General features: G+C 40.2%; 1 long non-coding RNA gene across 1 annotated transcript; it reads right to left on the bottom strand.

Annotated features, from left to right (window-relative positions):
- Positions 1 to 3,190: 3,190 nt before the first annotated feature.
- LOC115590103 (uncharacterized) lies at positions 3,191 to 4,453 on the bottom strand. The gene is made up of 2 exons (XR_003985665.1): positions 4,398 to 4,453; positions 3,191 to 3,446 (listed from the first exon to the last, which is right to left on the bottom strand). It is a non-coding gene; the product is annotated as an uncharacterized LOC115590103 (long non-coding RNA).
- Positions 4,454 to 24,461: the final 20,008 nt, after the last annotated feature.

The following is a 24,461-nucleotide window of genomic DNA, read 5'->3' as shown; positions in this document are numbered from 1 at the left end:
TGTGTGAGTGTCGTTATTTCACTAGTCTTTATTCAGAACAGAAAACACTTTTCAAAAGCAGTCACTAGGTGGCGGTACAACGCCTTCTCAACACTGTCAAATTACTTTTTACACTCCCACTTAATTTTACAGCATTTAAGCACTTGAGCAATTTCCACAACTTAAATCAGTGCTTGACCTCACAAATAATGTCAAAATAATAAATCCTTTCAAACTTGAAAGATTTTTTTCCCTTACTTCTTTTTACCTTGCTCACAGGTTCCATAACACATTGAGCAGTAAACAGTACAGTAAGCATATTAGGCAGACTTAAACAGGGTAAAGTCCAATCTCTCCTCTGAGGTACTCAAACTTTTGTCTTGTCAGTGGCTTGGTCAAGATATCTGCCTTCATATCAACTGTTGGACAATACTGCACTCGTATTTGCCCATTCTGCACACATTCACCAATGTAATGGTAGTGAATGTCTATGTGTTTAGTCTGTTTTTATGTTTAGAATGATTGACAGGATTCTTTGTGATTGCGATGTCTCCTTGATTGTCCTCCATGGTCACTGTAGGTGAATCACTCATTCCAAGATCAGTCAGCATCTCTTCAGCCAGGTACCTTCTTGAGCTGCTTGTCTGAGTGCGACATACTCAGCTTCTGCTGTTGAAAGTGCAACAGTTGCCTGTTTCTTGCTGAACCAACTCAGGAACAATATATTACCAGTTGTTGAGCGACTGTTTGAAGACAATTTCTTTCATAAACTTTGTGAAAGCATTATAATATAATATAATAAACATGATATAATATGATATAGTATAATATGATATAATATAATATGAGTCAGATTTGATCTTCATGTCTGTACATGAAGGTGTGTGAGAAACTAAAGCTAGCTGGGAGCATCTCACTCTCCGGCTTCTCCTCCGGTTCACAGCAGCTGCAAATAAAACCTGAGTTGTGACCTGAAGTTTCCCTTTTTAATACACTGAGCTGCTGGGCTGTTGCAGTCCCTCCTGACCAGCCGGCTGCTGCTCTTCTGGGATCATCCTCCTCCTCTGGAGCCTCTCTTCACTGCTGGAGTCTCTGTGAGGCCACTTGTGTAGATTACGGCTTCAGAACCTCAGTAAACCCTGAATCTGCCTTTATTATAACACCAGGAGCAAAGCTTGCTGCATGAACTGTGTTCATTATATTTTACTGACAGAAGCTTCATGCAAAACATGTAGTTATTGGTCAAAAATAATAAAACATTTTCATTAAAGATGATAAAATATAAAACAAATGTGAACAAAGACTCACATGGAGCTGTTGACAGGACTTATGCAGCAAGAAACCTTTGTACCATCAGAGTACCACAAAGTTAAAATATGAAAGAATGTCCATTTTTTTTCATTGATTAAATCATCTTTTTATTCTAAAAGCTTACAGCAATAATTAGTTTATGCATTATATGTATATATATTTGACTTTTGGTGAGTATTTCCATCGAAGGTTTGGTCTGAAGTTTCTAACTGTGGTCAGACGCCATTAAAGTTCTGGACCTGTAAATAAACCACTTCAGATTAATGAGGGATGTTTTAGTGTTTCTCTTTATTTTGTGACATTTGTGAATTTGTTCCCTTATTACAACTTTTATCATGTATTCTTCAGCTCAGAGAGTAGATAGACTTTTATTTTGTAAAGTAGAAAGCGAGCCTTTCTCAAACAGGAAGTTCCGTGCGTGCTCGTGCCTTTCAAAGCCGCCATCACAGCGGCCGTTAACTCAACAGACTGATCAGCTGTTTTAATCACTCTGATCTGCTCCGACCGATGATGACGTGTGCTGACGAAACGCTCGTGATATCAGGATGAACATATCCATCAGGTCCGGATCCAGGGGCGGATCTAGAAACATATTTATGGGGTGGCGAGAGGGGGGCAGGAATTTTTGAGAGGTGGCAACATATGGTTGACGTATATATACTGAATTTAATCACAGTACACAAGGACACGGGCTGCCATTTACAAACTCATACAGACAACTTTATCTCATGCAATCAATGTCTTGTATTTGAGGTTTCATGTGAAACAGTACATATTAGGAATAAGTGACCATACAATGTGATCTCAATTAATAGGAGATGGAAGTATGGTAACACTACTGTAGATGGGCCATTATCACAGGAAAGGCATTAAGGTAAGACACAGGTGATAAGTGGCAGATGTGTGAGAGGGGAAGCAAACAGATTTGACTGTGTCAGAGTGCCAGTGTTGCAGACAGCATTTGTACAAGAAGAAACAATCCAAATAAAAACTTACCCATGAAGATCTATGGACTGAGCTGTACTAAGGTGAGCGTAAATACACTGTAGTAATAAATGGGCACGGCACTCAAACAAGGTGCTGGACATCGCTTTTACTGTTTACTCAGAACACACATTCTCCCTATTTGTCCCTCAGTAGATTGAACACTGTTTGACAGGTAAGGTCTTTACTGATAAAGTCATGAGAAATACAGTACAATATATACAGTATTCACAGCAGTTAAGGAGACATGAAAGGGACATTTCATGCATGTAAATCTGAGCTGCTGTATCAACAAATTACACAAAAAGGCTCACAGAGTTACAAAAGGGTATGTTACATAAGAACATCTCCATAAACCTGAAAAGAAGTCATATAAAAGTCCATTTTGCCCCCAGTCTGAAAAAGTACAGAAACATAGTGTGAGTAGGTTCATACAGGCTGTATACTGTACATGTAAAAGAAGAGACATTAAAAAACAATAACACAGTTTTTCCCCTATAAATATTTGTAGCAGCGGTGCTCTGAGTCATTAACTTACAAAATCTAAGAGGGTCCAGAAGAACATTTTGAAATATAACCCTTTAAATAAAGACGACTGGTGAGATTTGTGGAAAAAAAAAATTGACAGATTGAGACTTACAAAAAATGTCACAATGCAGAAACGTATTTGTTGAATCTAATTTATTTTTAAATACCGCTGCTTATATACTGCTGGTTTGGAGTCAGTGGGTCACATGACATGGAAGATATCGAAAAAACTGCAGTTATTTTGTATGAATATATTTGTGCTCAGTAATTTAATGACGGTCCCTAAATCAGTGTCCAGTGATTCAGCTGGAGGCTCTGGGAGGTGAGCTGACCGTCCTCCTGCTGCTAACACTGGGTGAACCTCAGTAAAGTCACAGCTGGGACCACAAACAGAAACCACTGTCTTTCATTTCAGCTTTTTTCCAGTTACGATAACCCTTGAATGAGATGAAAACAGTCCTTGGAGCATCGGGAGGGAAAAATGCCTACAAGCAAAACAGTGCGCTGCATGTTTGGACTGCGAGTCTTCTAACCAGGTGAGATTTGTACCAGTGGCTGCAGAAGATTCTCCTGCTCCTGGAGGGACTCAGGGAAACTCTCTTGCTTTGGCTGCACTGGCACCTCACACCTGGACATGGATACGTCTAGAAGATGGAGGGAGGAAACATTAAAACTGCATTACATCTCAACTCATTATAGAATATAACTAGTAAAAACACAATCAATGTAGAACCATCATTGATTAGTTATAACCATCAGACTGTGTTAACACACACACTAACATTTTAGCCTGGGAGAGTATTTTTAGGTTCATTTATTTAATTTGTGAATTTAAGCTGAGCAACAGAACTAAAATACATTGTACACAGAATATTAAAACTCTGTCCCCATCTCATCACACTTTCACTTACAAGTTTCCACAATTATTCATATTCAAGCAAACATGAATATGTATATTTATTTGAAGAAGTCCCTTTTGCATTGAAGCACTTTTTCCTAAATGCACCTTAATGTTCTGATCAAAATGTCCGTTTTTGTCACGTGTTGTTCTTATTGATATGTAAGTTAGTTTACTACACAGCAACAATGTCCACACCATGTGGAGCAGCTGGACTAGAGATGGTTGGTGATGCTCAGCACTCTGCTTTCCCTTTCAGTGTCTGAGCCCTGCACGTTATCTTGTCTCTCTCTTTCTCCTCCTCATCTCGGTGTTGCTCTCCCTCCTCGTATCTTCATCGCTGTGGTGTTCTCCCTCCTCCTCCTCTCCCTGGTCGCCTTTCTCTCTCTCCTTCCACCTCATCTCCTCCTTCTACCTTGCTCACTTCATATGCTACCTTTCCTCTTCATTTCTGGAAGATTCAAAGTAACTTTACCGTGTTTTCCTTGACAGACGTTGAATCAATATTAGCTTTTGTAGTCTAACGTTAGCTTACTTTACACAGAAGTGACGTCAGACCTAGCTAACATTACATGTACAGTTAGCGAAATAACGTTCTTCAACCTGATTTTTATCATCTTAAATCAGCATCGCAGCTATACTAGCACTGTGCTTTGATATTATTTCATTTCTTGATAGATAGTTCATCAGTTTTTACCTCTTTCCTCCCGTGTCTCCTTTCCTCGCGACTCCTGCTCTTCGCTTCGCGCCACTTAGTTTTCCAAACGAAGCGTCTCTTGCTCTGACGTCATCTCGTGCTGCATTCATAGCAGTCGGACATTGGAGATTCGCGTTCGTAGATGTCAAATTGGCCATAACTTTTCTTTGGATTCGTTGCTGCCAACTGGGGAGGCAAGGCTTTCTTTTAGGTGCCACCCCGGTAGATGTGAGCATGCGCGGTGATCTGATCAGCCTGATGATGAATCGTAGTATTGATAAATTGATGAAAGAAACAAAAAGAACATCATGGATTCTCATGGCGGACGCACTGGCGTCTGATTGGCCCGAGGTGACGGACTGGGGGCCAATCAGAGAGCGCGCTGCGGGAGGCTGCCGCTCCTAGCAACAAGAGAGTTCAGACTTGTTATTGATTGATTTACTAAGACAGGTGTGTCACCTTTAACACCTGAGACACATGTTTATATATCTGTAACAGATGTGTTTCATCAGGAGGTTTAAAGATGTTATTATTATAAAATATAATCTATCATAAAGAGGAACATGTGATCAGCTGTTTAACATCATCACATCGATCCAGATGTGACTGTTTAATAAGAAATGTCTTTTATTTTCTTTGTTTTTTATGGTTTATTATCTTTATTAATAAAGTGCTGCAGCCTGCTGGGCGACATTTTGTGTGTTATTCTCTATAACATGGTGTTAAAATGTCACCCAGACAGACAGAATCTAATCTCAGCTAAATATACTAAAGTATATTCAGCACTTTCAGATTATTTGTATGAATATAAGAGTTGTTTTTAATCAGATTGTTCATCAAATAACTGAATTTAAAAAGTGCTGATCAAGCTCTGAGGCAGCATGTAATCTGTAAAGTAACTAAAACTGTGTTTTCAATAAATGTAGTGGAGTAAAAAGTACATATTTGCAGAAATCCTCCAGTAAAGTACAAATAGCTCAGAAGTGTTCTGAGGTCCAGCAGTGGAAACGTTGTCAGAGGTAATAATCCTGCTGTGCTCATGTCGCCCTCTGGTGGTTGTTTACCAGAACATCAGTGATGAACTCTGATTGTCTGACAGGAATCTTCATCTGATATCTTAGAATCTGTTCTTTTTTATTTTATTTTTTATTAATACAGGTGCAAATCAACATTACAGACAAAGAATATAGTCAAATAATATATGTATGTATATATACATATATAGATAAATAACAGTAATTATACATATAAGCACGAACACTCTTCAAACCATTTAGACAAAGTGATATCATTACTATATACAATTGGCAGAGACAAATAAAAATCATAACTAATAATTCATAATCATAACTCAAACAATGAAAAAAGGGAAAAAATAATAACAATAATAATGATAATAATAATAACAATAATAAATACATAAATAACACACAACACCTGCACATTTTATAGTCCCTTGACCCTCCTCAACCCCCTCGCACAGATCTTTCTCTAATTTTCAGACCATGCTGGATGTTTCAGGTAAATACTTAAGAATATTGAATAATAATGGTAAAAGGTTAAATCATAGCTCTAGCTACCTCGAGTGCCTCCCTCCTTGCATTGAGCACCCTCTGACCTGCTCCATTCATCTTGGCAACAGAGAGCTCCAGGGATAACAACTCTATTAAAGAATAAGTCCATTGAAGCATAGAAAGCGAGTGCGGTGGTTGCCACCTAACCACTAACATCTTTTTAGCCACTATACATGCAGAGAGCCACAGCAGCCTTTGCATATAGTTGAGGTTTTGCCCAGAATCATCATTTAATAACTTACATTTGGGAGAAAGGTCAATCTCTAGGCCGAGTGCATTATAGAGATGTTTGACTATTTGTTGCCAGAAGTTTTGAACTGATGGACACTCCCACATGATATGCAAGAAGGTGCCTATTTGATTCAAGTCACATAACTTACAATGTGGAGAAGGAGATCACTTAATCATGAAACGCCGTTTTGGTGTTAAGTAAGTGCGATATAGGAAATTGAGATTGGTTAACTTATTATTTAGGCTTTGTGAAGAATAAGCATAATTCCTCCAAACTCTATGCCAGTCTATAAGTGATTCAGGGCAGTCCTTATTCCACACATTTGTTATCGTTAAGGGGGTCTGCATATGTTCCAACAGACTATTATAAATTACAGAGACGTGTCCTTTAGGTAGCCCTGATATTTTCTTAAATAATTCCATTATTGGATGATTAAGAGGTTTCCTATCAATCAAAATACCTGCTGCTCTTCAGGCAGAACGTAATTGTAAATATAAAAAGAAGGAATTTGAGGACAGTTTAAATGTTTCACTCAAATCCTGAAAGCTTCTTAACCCATCGTCATTCATAATGTCTCCTAAACTGTGGATTCCTGCTTTAGACCACTGAGGTGAGATAAAGTGCTCCCCACCAGACTTAAGAAGGCTGTTATGAAATACTGGAGTACTTGCATGCCATTTAGATGTCCAATTGTATATTTTTTCTATTTTCCTGAAATGTTGAATTGCACTGGCTATTACTGAACTGAACTCCAGTTTGCATTTATTAACAGAGAGACCTCTTAACAAACAATCATTTAAAGAAGCAGGTGCCACCAGATTCTTCTCAATGTTAAGCCATGGAGGAGAAGTTTTCTCACTAAACCAGTTTAACAAAGGACGAATAGTAAGGGCGTGGAAGTAAAGTTTGAAATTAGGTACCGATAAACCTCCCGACTCCTTCTTTCTTTGTAAATTAGTTAACCTTATTTTTGGCCGTCTGCCTCTCCATAAAAACCCAGTAATAATGCTATGAATTTTCTCCCAATATCTTGGAGGAGGTGCCATAGGTAGCATATAGCTACAGAAATTAACTCTAGGAAGCACATTCATTTTAATTATTGAAATTCTACCAGACAGATATATAGGTAGCTTCTGCCATCTTTCCAGGTCTTGTTTGACCATACTAAGAGTGTTATTATAATTCTTAGTGATTGTTCTTTGTAATGATGTAAATACATTTACTCCTAAGTATTTAAAATGAGATACTACTGGGATGTTGAAATCTGTACATTCCTCCTTGCTCACAGAGTTCAATGGTAAAAGGGAGGACTTAGTCCAGTTCATCTTATAGCTGGAGACATAACTAAACTGTTCGAATATGTTAAGGATGTTTGGAAGAGAGTACTTAATATCAGAAAAAAATAAAAGTATGTCATCCGCAAATAAGGATATATGATGCAGAGTGGATTTTATTTTTATTGGTGTAATGTTTGGAGATAACCTAATAGACTGTGCCAAAGGCTCCAATGATAATATAAACAACATTGATGAAATCGGATCTCCCTGCCGACTGCTCCTGCTTAATTTAAAGGGAGGAGAATGTATATTACCTGTAACTACACTAGCTGAAGGATTTGCATAAATAGTTTTAATCATGTTAATAACATTTGACCCCAACCCCATAGAATTCAATACGGACCATAGAAAAGACCATTCAAGACGATCAAAGGCCTTTTCTGCATCAACTGACAAAATGGCTTTTGATGATAGATTATCAGAAGTATCAAGAATATGCAATAGACGACGCAAATTGTCTGCTGAGAGGCGCTTTTTTACAAATCCACTTTGATCTGGATGAATCAGTTTTGGTAAAAACAGCTCCAACCTACTAGCAAGTGTCTTTGAAAATAATTTAATATCTGCATTCAACAATGATAGGGGGTGATAGTTAACGCAATGAGTTGGGCCCTTATCTTTTTTTGGAAGAAGTATTAATAAAGCCGTGTTCACATCTCTTCCAAAACATCCTTTTTGAATAGCTGTGTTAAACATCTCCAGTAATGGTGGTCCTAAAATGCCCCAAAACTTTAAATAGACCTCAGGATGTATGCCATCAATTCCAGGGGACCTACCTTTATTCATTTTTACTAAGGACTGTTTAAGTTCATCAAGCAATAACGGGGCCCCTAATATTGAAGCTTCTTCTTTTGATAATGAAATTAGCTTTAATTTCTGAAGATAATTGTCCTTGTCTAATGCTGATGAGATGTTATCTGAAGTGTACAACTTTTTATAGAAGTTTGAAAATCTTTGATTAATCAAATCAGGATCAGATATCATAGAGCCACTTTCTGATGCAATGATTGCTATATTTGTGAACTGATCATTTGTTTTTATTTTATTGGCTAATAGCCGACTGGGACGATTACCATAAAAAAAATGATTCATTCTATTTTTATTTAAAACAAACTCAGCTCTCTGCATTAGTATTAAGTTAAGTTCTACCTTTATTTTAGTTAAAGACTTGGCTGTTTGCTCAGAATAATGTATTTGTTGTGATCGTTCTAAGTCTATCATAGAGGCCTCTAATTCCCCAATTCTCTTAAGCTGAGCTTTTTTGAGTCTAGACAAATATGAACTGGAAAAATTCCTTATGAAGCCTTTTATTGAGTCCCAAAAATATCTAGCATCATCCACAGAGTGACGATTCATCTCCAAAAATTCAGCAAGTTCCAGTTCAAACTGTTCACAGAAATCTTGATTTTGCAATAAAGTTAGATCAAAACGCCACCTAGTGGCTCTTTTAGGCACGTTTGAGATCATTAATTGACATACATATGCATGGTGGTCCGTTAGGGTCATATGCTTTATTTCTATATTTTGAACCAAAGAAATAAGGGGAGTAGACATAAAAATAAAGTCTATCCTTGTAAAGGTTTTATGCCCATTTGAAAAGAAAGTATACTCCTTAGCAGTGGGATGGTGTAGGCGCCAGACATCCATAAGATTAAAGTCAGAGAGCAAATGCTGTAATGCTTTGGTTGCTTGTACATTAGAATCAGATTTACTTGATTTATCCATTTTGTAATCTAATATGGCATTCATGTCAGAGCCGATCACCAACTCAAAGTCAGAATACTATTCAATTGAGTAAAAAAAACATTATCATATGAATTAGGGGCATATATGTTGATAAATGCCAGTTTTCTTTCATTGTAAATACACTTAACAAAAGCAACTCTACCATCTTCATCACCTCCCTTGTCAATGATGTTAATTCGTAGTGCTTTACGAATTAGTATTATGACCCCTTTTGTTTTATTTATAGCAGAAGAGGAAGCACATACTTTATACAAGTGATTTTCCATTCTGTTAACATCATGTCTTAGCAAATGTGTCTCCTGAAACATAGCTAAATCAATTTTGTTTCTTGCTAATAGATCTAGAAAGCATGCTCTCTTATTAGGGGAATTAAGGCCCTTTAAGTTGCAACAAAAAATATTCAAACTACCCATGTGGTTTTCAATACCGAAACATTCAGGAGAAGGGAGTATATAAATGGAGAGTGAGTTACAACAATATTCTGATAAACCAAATATTTATACCAGCACCATTCTTCACAAAAATATAGAGAAGATCCTGTACATCCCCCCACCCCAACCCTCTGAGTCACCCACCAATAGGACACAAGTACAATCAAAAATACAGTTGTAACAGAAAGAAAATATATTGTCCTCTCACTCCGCCCCATCTGTGCGGATGTGGAACACACTTTAACAAGGAGAAAAAAGGAAAGAAAAACGCAGATCCTCGCCGCTTCTTTAAGTGACTCCCAAGTTCAATAATGTAGTTAAACCTAATTTCTACTCTTATTACCAAAATTACTACCTTGATGTTAGGAACGAAAAAGAAAAAGAAAGACGCGAAGAGATACCTCTCATGTCCAACAACTGTCGTGAATCAGAGAGTTAGTGCCCCCTCCTCATGATAACTGTTGAAGGAAAGTTTCAGACAGCCGGGATATTAAGAGATGGTTTCACCTGTTGTTCCAAGAAGTCCATCGCATCCATTGCTCTAGTGAAGGCGTACGTTTTCTCCCTGAAAGTCACCAGCAGTTTGGCAGGATTAGCGACGCCATGCCTCAGGTTGGCTGTGCGTAGTAGTGCCCTGATGTCGTTAAACTGAGCCTGTTGTTTGCGCTGCTCTGTGGTCATATCAGGGTAGATATGAATTCTTCTTCCTCTGTAGTTTAGTTTACCCCCCATGGCTCCGACCAGGCGCTGGATGGTGCGTCTCACTTCGAAGCTGTGTAGCCGGGTGATCATACAGCGGCTCTCATTTTGAACAACTGGTCCGGTGCGATGTGCTATGCTCACAAGTGGTTGCGGGCCCAGTTTTTCTTCCCCGAACAGTTCATACAAAAGCTTGGTAACAAAGGCAGTAGGGTAACCTGCCTCTATCCCCTGTTGAAGGCCAATAATTCGGAGATTGCACTTCCTGCTGTGATTTTCCAGCGCTTGTGTTTTTTCTTTTAATTCTTCGTTCTCTGCCAACAGAGCTTTGTGGCTGTTCTCCAAAGATTGCATGCGTTCTTCCATTGTATTTGCAGAAGTTTCCAATTCGTCCACTTTTGATTTGCATGCTGTTAATGTGAGATTTAACTTACTTAGCTCCTCCTGCATCGGCTTCAGTTTCGTATCAAAAGCCGTTGAAATTTCCTCCCGCACAATGTCTCTAATCATTTTCGCAAGTGCTTCGGGATCCATTGTTGCACTGCGGAGTGTAGACGGCATAAGTTTGACGAATGATATAAATCGTCAGTAAGAGCTGACTTAGGGGAGATATGAAACTCAATCTTTGTCCTTAATTGTTTGACGGAGCGGCGTGGTCGGCGTTTGGCGTCCTCACAGCATGTCACCTTATCCACCTTGTTTAGGGCTAGCTTAGCGGCTTAGGGGCCCCGGTCGGAGACATTGGCCCTCATTTATCAATCTTGCGTGAAAACAAGCGCAGATCTGAGCGCAGAATTGGTCGTACGACAGGACACACGTGTGATTTATGAAACATTCGTATCTGACCAATCTGAGCGTAGGAATGAGCGGGTCTTGATAAATGCGGCGGCTGAATTCGATCGTCATTAACATGTTACGCCCTTAATTCCTGGTTCGGAGGCCTCGCCCACTGAGGTCAAACATGGAGAGAAGAAACACTGGCAAGAAAATAAACTTTTCGAACTGGTGATCGGCATCCTGACATCCGAGGTGGAGCAAAACAAAGATGTGCTTTTTGGCAGTCTGAAAAATGGAATTAAAGGAGGTCATAAAAACGCTGTATGGAAGAGAATAACGGAGGCAGTCAACAGCGTTGCCAGAGGAACGGACTCCGGCTGAGGTGACGCAGACGCAGTCGCGTCAGAGCCAGAGCAGAATGGTAACTAACAACCCCCTTTTGCTTGCATTGTAAAATCTATCAAACTCTGCCTGTTCACATTTCCTACACATAATCAGGCTTACACATGTTACATGGGTATACATTTTTATTGTATTTTTAAATGCTTCACAGCCAGGCACCAGCATCATGTCGGCCAGGTCTCCTCCCCAGAGCGCGTGCCCTCTGGCCCCGGTGCTGCTCCCAGACCAAACATCATCACGGCAGAGGTCCTGGACAGACACACAGAAATATGCAGTTTATTGGCCTCAGTTGTCGGCGCACATGAGGCAATAAATAACACATTAAAAGAAATTAATGAAACTCTAAAAAAGCCTTAATAAAGTCTAAAAATGACTAAATGTTGTCCATTTTCTGTGTTTATTATGCCTTTAGCCAATTCCACCAATACTTCACATTACTGATTAAATACTGCAGAGCATTTGCAAGAGTTGAAGGTATACTTTACATTTTAAAGGTGATGAATGAGGTCCTGTCTCCTCCGTGTAGCCCCCAGTGGAGGCTGTGCTGGCCACGGTTCCATGGGCATTGGCTCATCTGGCTGCGCCGACACATCAAAGGCTCCGTTCACTAATACGATGTTGTGCAAAACTTGACAGACCAAAATGATATCGCACACTTTCTCCGGGTATACAGCAGCGTTCCCCCTGCTGGTCAGAGACAGAGCCACCTGCCCTTCAGCAGCCCGAACAGCTCCACTGTGACCCGTGTGCGTGTGTGCGCACTGTGTCTGCGTTCCTGCTCTGTAGCAGGGTTATTAGGTATTCCGTTAATTAGTTGTCATGTTAGGCTATTTAGCCTATCATATTTTATATTACAGAAAAGTGGTAGACTATCAGTAAAAACGTGGGCTTTCTAAACAAATGTTTTTGTTTTATTCGTTTTAAGAATCCGTTTTGATCTGAAATATGTGACTGCTTATGCTTAATGACAGCGGAGGTTTGTTATTTTCAGACTCAGCCAGATTTTGCTGTGCTGCACCGCAAATCCACAGACTCAAGTTTGCGTACACGATCTCAGACCTGACGTGAGATTTGATCGTAGCTCCCGCTCACGTTCAGATTGATAAATGCCGAAGTTTGCGTGGAAATGGTCGTACGCACGTTTTTCTGCCGTACGTTCGTTTGATAAATGAGGGCCAATGTCTCTAATCATTTTCGCAAGTGCTTCGGGATCCATTGTTGCACTGCAGAGTGTAGACGGCATAAGTTTGACAAATGATATAAATCGTCAGTAAGCGCCGACTTAGGGGAGATATGAAACTCAATCTTTGTCCTTAATTGTTTGACGGAGCGGCGTGGTCGGCGTTTGGCGTCCTCACAGCATGTCACCTTATAATCTGTTCTTCATGTGTTTCTGTGAAGAAAACATGGTCCTGCAGCTGAAACACACTGATGAAGTGAAGATGACACAGATCCACATTAAAGACGTTGGACTCTAAAAAACACTTAAAATATGAAAGGATGTCCATTTATTCATTGATTAAATCATCTTTTTATTTTAACAGCTTAAAGCAATAATTAGTAATCATGTGTATATATATTTCACTTTTGGAGTGTATTTCCATCGAAGGTTTGGTCTTAAATTTCATATAAAGTGGCATTAAAAGGTGTTAAAGTGTTAAATGTGAGTGTTTCTATGTGTAGACACTCTGTAAAGGTAATGATACATGTTGTTACTGCAGAGACCTGCTGTCTCTACATCTGAGGTTGTATTTACACTTTACTGTCAGAGTTCAAAGGATCTAAACCACATGTTCCAGTCCAAACCACCATGTGACATCACTCTGACATCACTCTGACATCATCACTGATCAATAGTCATCAATAGTGAGTGTGTAGACTGTGTGTGAGAGTCAGAGTGAAGAAGAAGCTGAAGCGTCCTCCTGTCTTCATCCGTCCTCCATCAGCTCCTTCACCTCCATTTAGTCTCTGATCCAAAGTCACATCAGATCAATGATCAAAGATTGACCAACAAACGATCAAACAGATTGATCAGCCATCAGAGGAGTCGGATCAGTGGAGCTGCTTCTGTTCCTGATGTCCTCTGTTTCATCTTTGATCTGAGTTCTCCCTGCAGAGGAGACAGAGGACAGTTAGACAGAGACAAGCAGCCAATCAGAGACAAGCAGCCAACCAGAGACAAGCAGCCAACCAGAGACAAGCAGCCAACCAGAGACAAGCAGCCAACCAGAGACAAGCAGCCAACCAGAGACAAGCAGCCAACCAGAGACAAGCAGCCAATCAGAGACAAGCAACCAACCAGAGACAAGCAGCCAACCGGAGACAAGCAGCCAACCAGAGACAAGCAGCCAATCAGAGACAAGCAACCAACCAGAGACAAGCAGCCAACCAGAGACAAGCAGCCAACCAGAGACAAGCAGCCAACCAGAGACAAGCAGCCAACCAGAGACAAGCAGCCAACCAGAGACAAGCAGCCAATCAGAGACAAGCAACCAACCAGAGACAAGCAGCCAACCGGAGACAAGCAGCCAACCAGAGACAAGCAGCCAATCAGAGACAAGCAACCAACCAGAGACAAGCAGCCAACCAGAGACAAGCAGCCAACCAGAGACAAGCAGCCGACCAGAGACAAGCAGCCAACCAGAGACAAACAGCCAACCAGAGACGAGCAGCCAACCAGAGACGAGCAGCCAACCAGAGACGAGAAGCCAACCAGAGACGAGCAGCCAATCAGAGACGAGCAGCCAATCAGAGACGAGCAGCCAACCAGAGACGAGCAGCCAATCAGAGACGAGCAGCCAATCAGAGACAAGCAGCCAACCAGAGACAAGCAGCCAATCAGAGACAAGCAGCCAATCAGAGACAAGCAGCCAACCAGAGACAAGCGGCCAACCAGAGACAAGCAGCCAACCGGAGACAAGCAGCCAACCAGAGACAAGCAGCCAATCAGAGACAAGCAACCAACCAGAGACAAGCAGCCAACCAGAGACAAGCAGCCAACCAGAGACAAGCAGCCGACCAGAGACAAACAGCCAACCAGAGACGAGCAGCCAACCAGAGACGAGCAGCCAACCAGAGACGAGCAGCCAATTGGATACAAGCAGCCAACCAGAGACGAGCAGCCAATCAGAGACGAGCAGCCAACCAGAGACGAGCAGCCAATCAGAGACAAGCAGCCAACCAGAGACGAGCAGCCAATCAGAGACGAGCAGCCAATCAGAGACGAGCAGCCAACCAGAGACGAGCAGCCAATCAGAGACGAGCAGCCAACCAGAGACGAGCAGCCAATCAGAGACGAGCAGCCAACCAGAGACGAGCAGCCAACCAGAGACAAGCAGCGAACCAGAGACAAGCAACCAACCAGAGACAATCAACCAACCAGAGACGAGCAGCCAATCATAGACGGACACACAGACCTCTGTTCTGTATCTTCATACTGACCTTTGACTTTGAGCTCCACTCTTTTCTCTCTCAGTCTGTCTCCGTCCTTGTTGTAGACTAAACACCTGTATCTTCCTGTGTCTGTCTCTTTGGGGTGTTTCAGGGTCAGACTGAGGTCTCCAGTCTTCAGCAGGTCTTTCTTCATCTCTGTTCGACCTCTGTAATCCTGGTGCTGTTCTTCAGGCTGGTCAGATCTGTTCTCATACAGGTGGACTGTCCTGTATGAGGGTTTATAGCAGCCCCACCTCACTTTAGCGTCCTCAGGCAGGTCAGGTGTAGTTCTGAAGGGCAGCTGGACAGACTCCTCCCCCTCCTCCACCTCCACCTGACAGACTGAGAGGAAACAAAGCACAACATCAGCTGTACAGACAGCAGCAGCAGTTTTGAATAACTTTATTGACTCATTACAAAGTAGTAGAGAAAGCTGAAGGACAGAACCAGATGAGAGCAGCAGGTAACAGGGGACAGAAACACAGGAAGTAAAACCAGGTTTTCAAGGTGTTGGACATGATCAGAGTCCTGATGGTGTTGTGATGTTTTGTCCCTGTGGTCTTCACAGTAATGTCTCATCTCAGTGTTCAACTGCTGTTTGTTGCTTCTCTTTGTCACTTTCACATTTCTGGACGTCACATTTAACATTTTCTTTGATCAACTTCTTCAACAGGAAGTGAAGATTTGTTGAATCAGCTGAGAACTGATCATCAATCAATAACTGATACAAACTATTGAAGCTGCATTTCTTTGTTCTAAGTGATGAAAAGATTTGTTGTTTCTTTCAGCTCGTTCCTTCAACTTTCTTCTGGATCAAATAAAAACATCACATTCAGATCAATACTGTCAACTCTGATTGGAAATCAATCAGCTGATTGATGTCAGTCAATCAAAAAACAACACGGTCAATAAATGAAGATTCACAGAATCTAAATCATGTCATTCAGGTCCAAAGAACAGCTGGTCATCAACAACACAACAGAACACATGTTTATAACACCACACACTGGAACACTTTACACATCTTTCATCATTCTGTAATCATTAAAATCTAGTTTTAAACCAGTTTCAACATTTTTACAAACAGTAAAACAGCATCATCATCCACAGCTGTCTCTGTTCTGTTTCTTCTGCTCAGATACACCAACATCTTTGTCCTCCACACAATGAAATTAAGAAGCTGCCATTTGTCTTTATTTCTCTGAGAGGACCTGTAGCCCAGAATGAACTTCTGCTTCAAACAAACTCCCCAAATAGTCTGAAAACATGTTCCAACATCACAAACAGAGGCAGCAGTGGACAACACTCCATGAAACAATGAGAAACAGTCTCAGGATGAGACAACATGGACAGACAGGACTCACATCAGAGTTAATGACAGAGACAAACACAACACATGACAGCTGATGTCATAAAGTGGACCATACTAAATTGTTGGTGATGAGAACTCGACCTCTGTAGGACATTTTTGTTTTAATCCACTTCCACCTCGCTAGACGACCTTTAACATTCTCCCAGTTATGAAGAACAAATGAAGGATCACCTAAAAACACTCCTCAGTATTTCAGCCCCCGTCTTCCAGATCAACCCTCCAGACACACTGAGCTTCTTCTCCACTCCACCAACACTGACAGCTTCACTTTGTGACCAACAAACTTTAACAGTCAACAGGTAGACGTCTCTTCCTGGAGCTTTCCCACTCTGATGCTCTGCAGAGCAGCATAGAGCTCATCAGAGGAGAGAGCTGCTTCCAGCTCTACATGACTCTGCTGCTCAGCCTGAGGAAGACCAGTGTAGAAGCTGAGAGACGCTGCCTGCTGCTCTCTGTGCTCACATTCAAACAGCTCACTGGAAAAGTTGACAGCATGTTTGTGGATTGCAGTGTGATCAGTCAGCAGCTGCCCAGTGTCAGACCTTAAACTGTGAATGAACCTCTTCTGTCCATTCTTACGCTCCAGACCAAAGAACAAGTGTGATGGAACATCCATCTGGGCTACAGTCTGGAAGCTGGACCGGACCAGAACCCCCTGAGCTGAGACACCCAGCAGGAAGCTAAAAGAGACTTTTTAACTTCAGTGTCTCAGTCTGGTTCTGGTCTCTGCTGGTCTCAGCTAGGCAGGGTGCTGCCAGGGATTTAGGGCCCCATGAAAAGAAATCTAATTGGGCCCTTGTTCAGGCCGGAGAAAACATGTGATGCTGTTTTATATAAAAGTGCATTTTAATGCTATATTTGACTGTCATTCCCATATTAGTGAAAAGAACAACATGACAGTTACTTGGTTACTGCTCACTGTCTCCTTGTTGTCCTGCAGCTCTGATTTATCTCCACAGCTGCAGACTCACAGCTGCTGGCTTTGGATTTGGGCTGAATAAATACAGATATGAGGCTGTATGGTTGTTGTGATTTCATCTTCTGATTTCCAGAAAATAGAAACATTTCTCTGATTGTATTGAGTCACACAGTCTGCATGCAGCAGAAATGTTCTCCTCTGTTCTACTGCAGAGCAGGAAGGTGAGAGTCCCAAACTACTGACCAAACACTCTGTTGTAGTCAACTATATCATATATACACACACATATGCTCTTTTTATTTCACAACTGTTTAATACATGAAAATCACTCTGACATAAATATGGATTATAGGCTATTTTTATTGTATAGAGGGCTGACAGACAGACAGACAGCTGCTGCTGCTGCTGCTGCTGCTGCTGCTGCTGCTGATGATGATGATGATGATGATGATGATGATGAAGATGCACTTGACGTTTCTGTTAGATTAAATCTTATTTTTATGAAGAGAAGAATGAACTCTGACTAGAATGCAGCAGTAATAGTAACACAGTGAAACAAACAAGGTAACATGATATCTTTAAATGAACTTGTCTTGTTTGAATAGTCCAGAAATGAAACTGCAGTCTAATGGTAGGTCTGTTTTCTAACATCATTTAACAGAACAACATGTTTATTTTAATTAAACTCTGCCTCATTGATCACCAGGATCTTAAAGTTGGAATTATTCTCCACCTCAGTTCTTGGCTTTCTTTTAACCCTCTGAAAATGATGGAGGATCATCTGGCATTAACATTACATTAACAGTTTTTAAGATGATTTTAAGCATCATAGAAATCTTGAAACTGAAATGAATCCTCTGATATCAAACATGTCCTGCTGTCTTACAGGGAAAGGAGCTACATATGGCTCCACATTTGAACTGTTTTCACCTGAATGTGAAATGATGACTTGTAATAATAACTTTGAGTCAGCACTTAATGAGGATGAGATGAGGATGAAGAACCTGCTGCTGCTCAAACTGAGAAACTAGATTCATGCTGTCTGACTGCCTTCAGTCTTTACAGCTGCTGACATTATTATCAGCTTTAACTGTTCTTAAACTGTGTTAGCTGTGAACTGTGCTCACCTTTCTTTACAAAGAAATGTGTGAGGAGTTGTCTTCCTCTCCTTCCTCGCAAAGGACCTGCCATATTTCACCAACCACAGAGGTCATGTGATGATATTAGTCCTGTGTGAATCAGCATCTCTGTGATTTGGGGTCGATTTTTGTTTTTCTTCAGGTTTTTTGTGTTTTCCACCTTTTTCTGCCTTTTTCCCGGTCGAGAATTATGGAGGCTGTGTTGGGAATTATAAATGAAAGTTTTGACAATATTTTGGGTGCAAATTCAGGAGGCTCATTGAAAAATCTCAAAAGATGATTAGATGGATTACATGCATGGCAGCAGGCCGTAAGGAACATTTTTCTATGTTTCAACAGGCTCACCAGTTATTATATTAGGGCTCCGGTACGATTGATCCGGGAGATGATGTCAGTAAATTAGAGTTAAAACACAGACTTCACTTATCCTGTGTGGATGCGCCACACGAAACAAAGACTTGGTGGGATAATTTCTAAATCACTTGAAGTCCCCAGGTAATACTAGTCCCATGTGAATAGGGCTTTAGAAATAAAACATAAAGTAAAAACAACATTTTTATTTCAGGCCTTTCGAGGCCCCTCCACCACTGGACCCTGGTAATCAGTCCCAGTTGGACCCCTCAGCTGGTCTCAGAGTTCCTCCTTCAGACTCCAGAGCTTTTACTGAACTTATCAGGTCTTTGTGACATTCTGAGTGTTCTGCTGACAGAGTTTCCTGATTTGGACTTTTCTAAAATCCCACCACTGCTGTAAAGCCACAAACTCAGATTTCATACTTTGGTGTTTCTCTGCAGTTTTTCTCCTCCAGTCAGGCCGTGTTAAAATGCCAACAGGCACTGTTGGTTTACATGTTATAAAAACAGAAGCTGTCACAAGAGAGTGATCAGAGAAGCCAACAGGGCTGATAACACAACTTTTAAACACATTAAAATGATGTTTAAAACAATAAAGCCATCCAGCCTGGCCACAGACAGTGAGTTATGTTCAGGTGTGTCCACACTCTTAAAAAAAGGCTTCATCAAGGTTCTATATCGAATCCTAAGGTTCTATATCCTCTATCAAAGAACCGTCTGTCTAAAAAGGTTCTATCACATTTCTGTAAAAATGTGCTTAAATTTATGTGCTTAATGAAAAATAAGAGACTGGCAATGGAATAATTGAGATCTTGTTTCAGACAATAAATAAATGAATGAATAAAAAAATAATAAAGCCCTGCAAAAAAGTAACAATATGCTATATATATAATATATACAGCAATGTATTTACTATAACTGCTATATATAGAATATAAGTAGCCTATAGGCTACATATACACAGCCTGGATGTGCTTTCATTGTGTTATTTTGTATGTTTTTACCCCTACAATTTAACTAAAGAATGGACTTTTTATGATCTCTTCAACAGCTGTGTGCACATTCTGTCCATAATCGAAAAGTATATGATACAAATATTATATGTGTGTGTGTGTGTGTGTGTGTGTTATATAGATATAGGCCTATATATAAACTATGTTATGTATGCTAAACGTGTAGGCCTATAGACTACTGAATTAATCACTCGCCCACTTTATATCTTTTATTTTTTAATTACAAAATCATTTTCATCATTTGCTGATTCTCTGCAGCTACATTCTCCTCGTTGGCATTTCATATTTACGGTAAATCCGACATGTGACTGTATCATTCATTCAGTATATATATCTCAAAGTGGAGGAGGCGGAGCCCACAGAAACATACAGGTGTATCTAGCAGCCACCTGCTCTTCAGTCGGCAGGTGTGTTCACGGAGGATCACACAGTCTCGCGGTCTTTTGACAGTGACCGGCAGCAGCGTCTTCACTGAATGTGCACGAGCGACGACGGTTCAGTGCCAACGGCTGTCTGGAGACTGAGCGTTCGTTTTCTGCCGTTACAGTTGCTAACCTAGCTAACCTAGCTAACCCAACGTTAGCCACCAGACTCCACTGACAAAACAGTAATTTAACCTCTCAGAATACAGGAGCTGCGTCGATCTGTGAGTTTGTTTGTGTTATAGTGTGACGAGCTAACCATTTGAAACACCAACGTCATTGTTATTGTGACACTTTTGTTAGCACAGGAGACACTCCCGCACGTGTTGTGAGAGACGACGCTGAAGTTAGCCTCCGATTCGCCAGCTTCCGATTCGGCACTTAAGGGGAAAGTTAAGGGGAAATTAACGTATCGTGCAAAAACCACTGTACCCAGACTTCTCAAATGTGGCCTAGATCATCCTACAGAGGCTAAACATTTATTATAACACAGTTTTCTGATCTGTGAAACCTTTTTTCTATTTGTGAAAATGCAAAAAGGGATAATTTCACAAAACCTTCACAAAACAAGACTTTAGCAAGACTGTATTCACACACCTATTGAGACAGGCAATGAGTTCAGTGTCTTGCCCAAGGACACTATGACATGATGACACAGAGTGGAGGAACTGGGATTTGAAACACCAACCTTCCTGTTGGACGACCCACTCTAACTCCTGAGCCACAGCCACCGTAAGTGAAGCTAAAAAGCATCCAGCAGTAGAAAATAGGTTTAGCTTTGGACTTTTGGTGTTTAACAGTTTTTTTTATGTTTGCTCATGTTTTTGCCTTTGAGATCTGATTACAGGTTTTGGCTGCATGACATCACAGGCCTCCAAAGAAATTATCACAGGAATAGTATTCTCACTGTGTTAACAGTGTACTAAATATTTTGGAGAATAACTCTTTGTTGGGCAGTCTATATAGACCCATGTTTCTTTTGCTTTCCTCTTGCTGAAAAATGATATTACTTGGACAAACTTTTTTTACTTTTTAACTTGGTCCAAGTTTTATGGTCTCAACTCTGCTTTTGTAAGGTTGTGTCTTTTTTTATTGATCATTACATATGATTAACCATTAACAAAATAGTCATAAAATGTGTCAACAATGTCATAATGGACACGATGTAAAAATAAAAAAAAATGTTTGACCAAACATGTTTGGGAAGGTTTGGTTTTAATTTGTTGACGAGGCAACATTTTCAATATATTCTTCTATCTATAATAACCTGATCTATCACATTTGTAGAAAAAGTCTCTTTTCATGCAGTGACTGCTGGTATTAGTTTAATATCACATACACCACTTACGCACTGCTGAAAATGCATCCCAGAGCAAGCCAGCTCTAAAAAAATTACATTATGTTACTTAATAATTCAGGTAGGTCTCTTGTAAATTAGACCCTGGGTCTCATTGAGATTTTACCTGTATAGATAAAGGTTGATAAAAAAGAAAATAGCCATTGTGGGGCATGTCATTTGTTGGATTTTTTTGATTTGCCTGGCAACAGATTTTTTTAAATATATTTATTAGTTTTTGTATTCATAGAACACAAATCATGACTTTTATCGGATATTTCCCAATTGACCAGTCGATGAAGATGTGTTTAATGTTTTTGAAGAGATAAACATTACTTTTTTACTGTTTTATAGTGAGAAATAAGAGATCTTCATGTCCATCAGAAATGAGATGGAGAGACTTGGCTTAATCTGAAAAAATAAAGATTTAAAAAAATGGAAATGTCCCACAATAAAGGTTTCACAGATCAGAAACTGTGTCTGAATGAATCTTCAGAGCCTGTAGATTAATCTAGTCCAGATTTGAGAAGTCTGGGTACAGTGGTTTTTGATCTGGACCTGGTCTGATGTGGTCTATATGAGGAGAAAACGGTGAAATCTGCCTTTATTGCATTTTCACAAATAGAATAAAGGTTTCACAGATCAGAAACTGTGTCTGAATGAATCTTCAGAGCCTGTAGATTGATCTAGTCCAGATTTGAGAAGTCTGGCTACAGTGGTTTTTGACCTGGACCAGGTCTAATGTGGTCTATATGCTGAGAAAACAGTGAAAAATGCCTTTAATGCATTTTCACAAATAGAATAAAGGTTTCACAGATCAGAAACTGTGTTATGATGAATGTTTAGCCTCTGTAGATTAATCTAGTCCAGATTTGAGAAATCTGGGTACAGTGGTTTTTGATCAGGACCTGGTCTAATGTGGTCTATATGAGGAGAAAACGGTGAAATCTGCCTTTATTGCATTTTCACAAATAGAATAAAGGTTTCACAGATCAGAAACTGTGTTATAATGAATGTTTAGCCTCTGTAGGATAATCTAATCCAGATTTGAGAAGTCTGGGTACAGTGGTTTTTTACCTGGACCTGGTCTAATGTGGTCTATACGCTGAGAAAAAAACAGTGAAATCTGCCTTTATTGCATTTTCACAACTAGGAATAAAGGTTTCACAGATCAGAAACTGTGTCTGAATGAATCTTCAGAGCCTGTAGATTAATCTAGTCCAGATTTGAGAAGTCTGGGTACAGTGGTTTTTGACCTGGACCAGGTCTAATGTGGTCTATATGATGAGAAAACAGTGAAATCTGCCTTTATTGCATTTTCACAAATAGAATAAAGGTTTCACAGATCAGAAACTGTGTTATAATGAATGTTTAGCCTCTGTAGGATAATCTAATCCAGATGTGAGAAGTCTGGGTACAGTGGTTTTTGATCTGGACCTGGTCTAATGTGGTCTGTAGATATCAAACAAAAACGGTGAAATCTCCCCTTTAGCATTTTCACAAATAAAATAAACGTTTCACAAATACAATAGCGGGCATAGTTGCCAACTCTCCCGATTCACGCGGGAGACTCCCGATTTTTAACCCTATCTCCCTCGACGCTCCTGGTCAGTAATTTCTCCCGTTAATCTCCCGATTTTACAGTAAAGGAAACAAGTAAGATTGTGTCCCTATATTTGTTGCAGTATCTGGCAACCCTGGCCTGCCTGTGTGGATGAGCAGGTGTGTGATTGTTCCTGATAAATCCCGCAATCCGGCTTTTCCGACCTGAAAATGAGGCTCTCGTGAATCATGCAAATCTGTTTTTCTTTTTTTTTGGGGGGGGGGGGGCGCGTTGCGCAAGGCACGGTCGGTCGGGTATTGATAAACATAATGACATTGGATTTTGATGATGACGTGATTTTTGTCGGTTTAATATCACGAGCGAATGGGGAATTTAAGTTGCACACAGTGAAAGCACCACACCCCAAGTTATCTTGAAATCGATTATTATTTTCATTACTGCTATTTGTACCAGTTGAAGTTGAGTGACTGAAATCCTCCTCATCCTATTCAAAGGCTGCAACAGGCGACTCATCGAACCGGGGTGAAGTTAGTTTCAGTTTGGATAGTTCTGTAGGATATCGGGTCCAGCTGAGACTTTACTGAGGTTCTCCCAGTGTCAGCAGCAGGAGGACGGTCAGCTCACCTCTCAGAGCCTCGCGCTGAATCACTGAGACTGATTTAGGGACCGTCATTAAATTACTTAGCATAAATAAATTAATACAAAATAACTGCTGTTTTTTAGAATATCCTTCATGTCATGTGACCCAGTGACTCCAAACCAGCTGCAGATTGTATCAGTAAACTGGACGAGTAAGACACCTATTGTTATTGTATTTTAGTGCTTCCTCTATTTAATATGAATATTAATATGCAGAAATTATGATGAATTATTATGATAAATATTATGAATTATTTCTCAATAGCTTCCATGGCATGTGGCTCACTGACTTCTGAAATGCTCAGGATGTTAACATATTTTCAAGCAGCAATGTCAGCTTCTACACTATTTTGTCTCATGTCTTAGATTCTGATTCTGAAATTCTAAAAATGATTTTCTTTTCAAAAATCTCACAAGTAGGTGAGATTAAAAGGGTCATTTTTCAAATTTTTTTCCGGGGGGGCATGCCCCCAGACTCCCCTAGTGTTGCTAGGTTATCAACTCAGAGCACAGCTGCTATAAAAAAAATTAGGGGAAACACTGTTCTAAGAATTTTGTGTGGTTTAAAACACAAGGCAAGAAATTATGACAAATAAATCGCACACCTGGCGAAGGAACCTTGTTACTTGGGCCGATACACCGATGAAAAAAATCTCCCTATTTTTCACAACCCAATG

This window comes from Sparus aurata, chromosome 10, assembly GCF_900880675.1.
Source record: "Sparus aurata chromosome 10, fSpaAur1.1, whole genome shotgun sequence".
Taxonomy (NCBI): domain Eukaryota; kingdom Metazoa; phylum Chordata; class Actinopteri; order Spariformes; family Sparidae; genus Sparus; species Sparus aurata.
The sequence above is the reverse complement of the archived record's forward strand: the minus strand, read 5'-3'. Positions and strand labels throughout refer to the sequence as shown.